Source organism: Triticum dicoccoides, chromosome 5B (assembly GCF_002162155.2).
Source record: "Triticum dicoccoides isolate Atlit2015 ecotype Zavitan chromosome 5B, WEW_v2.0, whole genome shotgun sequence".
In the NCBI taxonomy this organism is placed as follows: domain Eukaryota; kingdom Viridiplantae; phylum Streptophyta; class Magnoliopsida; order Poales; family Poaceae; genus Triticum; species Triticum dicoccoides.
In genome coordinates this window covers 268,493,742-268,499,027 of record NC_041389.1, presented here as the reverse complement: position 1 = coordinate 268,499,027, position 5,286 = coordinate 268,493,742, and positions in this window count along the sequence as shown.

Genomic DNA, 5,286 nt, shown 5'->3' with positions numbered 1-5,286 from the left:
TTCGGACTAGGAAGGGGAGGGGCGCGCGGCCACCTCCTGCCTCCTTCTCTCTTCTCCCTCAAGGCCCATGTAGGCCCAATAACCCCCCGGGGGGTTCCGGTAACCCCCCCGGTACTCCGGTAAAATGCCGATTTCACCCGGAATGATTCCGATGTCCAAATATAGGCTTCCAATATATCGATCTTTATGTCTCGACCATTTCGAGACTCCTCGTCATGTCCGTGATCACATCCGGAACTCCAAACAACCTTCGGTACATCAAAATACATAAACTCATAAAGAAACTGTCATCGTAACTTTAAGCGTGCGGTCCCTACGGTTCGAGAACAATGTAGACATGACCGACACACGTCTCCGGTCAATAACCAATAGCGGGACCTGGATGCCCATATTGGTTCCTACATATTCTATGAAGATCTTTATCGGTCAGACCGCATAACAACATACGTTGTTCCCTTTGTCATCGGTATGTTACTTGCCCGAGATTCGATCGTCGGTATCCAATACCTAGTTCAATCTCGTTACCGGCAAGTCTCTTTACTCGTTCCGTAATACATCATCTCGCAACTAACTCATTAGTTGCAATGCTTGCAAGGCTTAAGTGATGTGCATTACCGAGAGGGCCCAGAGATACCTCTCCGACATTAGGAGTGACAAATCCTAATCTCGAAATACGCCAACCCAACAAGTACCTTTGGAGACACCTGTAGAGCACCTTTCTAATCACCCAGTTACGTTGTGACGTTTGGTAGCGCACAAAGTGTTCCTCCGGTAAACAGGAGTTGCATAATCTCATAGTCATAGGAACATGTATAAGTCATGAAGAAAGCAATAGCAACATACTAAACGATCGGGTGCTAAGCTAACGGAATGGGTCATGTCAATCAGATCATTCAACTAATGATGTGATCCCGTTAATCAAATAACAACTCTTTGTCCATGGTTAGGAAACATAACCATCTTTGATTAACAAGCTAGTCAGGTAGAGGCATACTAGTGACACTCTGTTTGTCTATATATTCACACATGTATTATATTTCCAGTTAATACAATTCTAGCATGAATAATAAACATTTATCATGATATAAGGAAATAAATAATAACTTTATTATTGCCTCTAGGGCATATTTCCTTCAGTCTTCTACTTGCACTAGAGTCAATAATCTAGATTACACAGTAATGATTCTAACACCCATGGAGTCTTGGTGCTGATCATGTTTTGCTCGTGGAAGAGGCTTAGTCAACGGGTCTGCAACATACAGATCCGTATGTATCTTGCAAATCTCTATGTCTCCCACCTGGACTAGATCCCGGATGGAATTGAAGCATCTCTTGATGTGCTTGGTTCTCTTGTGAAATCTGGATTCCTTCGCTAAGGCAATCGCTCCAGTATTGTCACAAAAGATTTTCATTGGACCCGATGCACTAGGTATGACACCTAGATCGGATATGAACTCCTTCATCCAGACTCCTTCATTAGCTGCTTCCGAAGCAACTATGTATTTCGCTTCACACGTAGATCCCGCCACGACGCTTTGTTTTGAACTGCACCAACTGACAGCTCCACCGTTTAATGTAAACACGTATCCGGTTTGCGATTTAGAATCGTCCGGATCAGTGTCAAAGCTTGCATCAACGTAACCATTTACGATGAGCTCTTTGTCACCTCCATATACGAGAAACATATCCTTAGTCCTTTTCAGGTACTTCAGGATGTTCTTGACCGCTGTCCAGTGATCCACTCCTGGATTACTTTGGTACGTCCCTGCTAAACTTATAGCAAGGCACACATCAGGTCTGGTACACAGCATTGCATACATGATAGAGCCTATGGCTGAAGCATAGGGAACATCTTTCATTTTCTCTCTATCTTCTGCAGTGGTCGGGCATTGAGTCTTACTCAACTTCACACCTTGCAATACAGGTAAGAACCCTTTCTTTGCTTGATCCATTTTGAACTTCTTCAAAACTTTGTCAAGGTATGTGCTTTGTGAAAGTCCAATTAAGCGTTTTGATCTATCTCTATAGATCTTAATGCCCAATATGTAAGCAGCCTCACCGAGGTCTTTCATTGAAAAACTTTTATTCAAGTATCCCTTTATGCTATCCAGAAATTCTATATCATTTCCAATCAATAATATGTCATCCACATACAATATTAGAAATGCTACAGAGCTCCCACTCACTTTCTTGTAAATACAGGCTTCTCCAAAAGTCTGTATAAACACAAATGCTTTGACCACACTATCAAAGCGTTTATTCCAACTCCGAGAGGCTTGCACCAGTCCATAAATGGATCGCTGGAGCTTGCACACTTTGTTAGCTCCCTTTGGATCGATAAAACCTTCTGGTTGCATCATATACAACTCTTCCTCCAGAAACCCATTCAGGAATGCAGTTTTTACATCCATTTGCCAAATTTCATAATCATAAAATGCGGCAATTGCTAACATGATTCGGACAGACTTAAGCATCGCTACGGGTGAGAAGGTCTCATCGTAGTCAATCCCTTGAACTTGTCGAAAACCTTGTGCAACAAGTCGAGCTTTGTAGACAGTAACATTACCGCCAGCGTCAGTCTTCTTCTTGAAGATCCATTTATTCTCAATTGCTTGCGACCATCGGGAAAGTCAACCAAAGTCCATACTTTGTTCTCATACATGGATCCCATCTCAGATTTCATGGCTTTAGGCCATTTTGCGGAATCTAGGCTCACCATCGCTTCTTCATAGTTCGTAGGTTCATCATGATCTAGTAGCATGACTTCCAGAATAGGATTACCGTACCACTCAGGTGCGGATCTTACTCTGTTTGACCTATGAGGTTCTGTAGTAACTTGATCTGAAGTTCTATGATCATCATCATTAAGTTCCTCACTAGTTGGTTTTGACGTCACAGAAACCGGTTCCTGTGATGTACTATTTTCCAACAAGGGAGCAGGTACAGTTACCTCATCAAGTTCTACTTTCCTCCCACTCACTTCTTTCGAGAGAAACTCCTTCTCTAGAAAGGATCCATTCTTAGCAACAAATGTCTTGCCTTCGGATCTGTGATAGAAGGTGTACCCAACTGTCTCCTTTGGGTATCCTATGAAGACACATTTTTCCGATTTGGGTTCGAGCTTACCAGGTTGAAGCTTTTTCACATAAGCATCGCAGCCCCAAACTTTAAGAAACGACAACTTTGGTTTCTTGCCAAACCATAGTTCATAAGGTGTCGTCTCAACGGATTTTGATGGTGCCCTATTTAATGTGAATGTGGCCGTCTCTAAAGCATAACCCCAAAACGATAGCGGTAAATCTGCAAGAGACATCATAGATCGCACCATATCAAGTAAAGTACGATTACGACGTTCGGACACACCATTACGCTGTGGTGTTCCGGGTGGCGTGAGTTGCGAAACTATTCCGCATTGTTTCAAGTGTAGACCAAACTCGTAACTCAAATATTCTCCTCCATGATCAGATCGTAGAAACTTTATTTTCTTATTACGATGATTTTCAACTTCACTCTGAAATTCTTTGAACTTTTCAAATGTTTCAGACTTATGCTTCATTAAGTAGATATACCCATATCTGCTTAAATCATCTGTGAAGGTGAGAAAATAACGATATCCGCCACGAGCCTCAACATTCATCGGACCACATACATCTGTATGTATGATTTCCAACAAATCTGTTGCTCTCTCCATAGTACCGGAGAATGGCGTTTTAGTCATCTTGCCCATGAGGCACGGTTCGCAAGTACCAAGTGATTCGTAATCAAGTGGTTCCAAAAGACCATCAGTATGGAGTTTCTTCATGCGCTTTACACCGATATGACCTAAACGACAGTGCCACGAATAAGTTGCACTATCATTATCAACTCTGCATCTTTTGGCTTCAACATTATGAATATGTGTATCACTACTATCGAGATTCATCAAAAATAGACCACTCTTCAAGGGTGCATGACCATAAAAGATATTACTCATATAAATAGAACAACCATTATTCTCTGATTTAAATGAATAACCGTCTCGCATCAAACAAGATCCAGATATAATGTTCATGCTCAACGCTGGCACCAAATAACAATTATTTAGGTCTAATACTAATCCCGAAGGTAGATGTAGAGGTAGCGTGCCGACCGCGATCACGTCGACTTTGGAACCATTTCCCACGCGCATCGTCACCTCGTCCTTTGCTAGTGTTTGCTTAATCCGTAGTCCCTGTTTCGAGTTGCAAATATTAGCAATAGAACCAGTATCAAATACCCAGGTGCTACTGCGAGCTCTAGTAAGGTACACATCAATAACATGTATATCACATATACCTTTGTTCACCTTGCCATCCTTCTTATCCGCCAAATACTTGGGGCAGTTCCGCTTCTAGTGACCAGTCTGCTTGCAGTAGAAGCACTCAGTTTCAGGCTTAGGTCCAGACTTGGGTTTCTTCTCTTGAGCAGCAACTTGCTTGCTGTTCTTCTTGAAGTTCCCCTTCTTCTTCCCTTTGCCCTTTTTCTTGAAACTAGTGGTCTTGTTGACCATCAACACTTGATGCTCCTTCTTGATTTCTACCTCCGCAGCCTTTAGCATTGCGAAGAGCTCGGGAATTGTCTTATCCATCCCTTGCATATTATAGTTCATCACGAAGCTCTTGTAGCTTGGTGGAAGTGATTGGAGAATTCTGTCACTGACGCTATCATCCGAAAGAGTAACTCCCAGTTGAATCAAGTGATTACAATACCCAGACATCTTGAGTATATGCTCACTGACAGAACTATTCTCCTCCATCTTGCAGCTATAGAACTTATTGGAGACTTCATATCTCTCAATCCAGGCATTCTTCTGGAATATTAACTTCAACTCTTGGAACATCTCATATGCTCCATAACGTTTCAAAACGTCGTTGAAGTCCCGGTTCTAAGCCGTAAAGCATGGCACATTGAACTATCGAGTAGTCATCAGCTTTGCTCTGCCAGACGTTCTTAACATCGTCAGTTGCATCAGCAGCAGGCCTGGAACCCAGCGGTGCTTCCAGGACGTAACTTTTCTATGCAGCAATGAGGATAATCCTCAAGTTACGGACCCAGTCCGCGTAGTTGCTACCATCATATTTCAACTTTGCTTTCTCAAGGAACGCATTAAAATTTAACGGAACAACAGCACGGGCCATCTATCTACAATCAACATAGACAAGCAAGATACTATCAGGTACTAAGTTCATGATAAATTTAAGTTCAATTAATCATATTACTTAAGAACTCCCACTTAGATAGACATCCCTCTAATCCTCTAAGTGATCA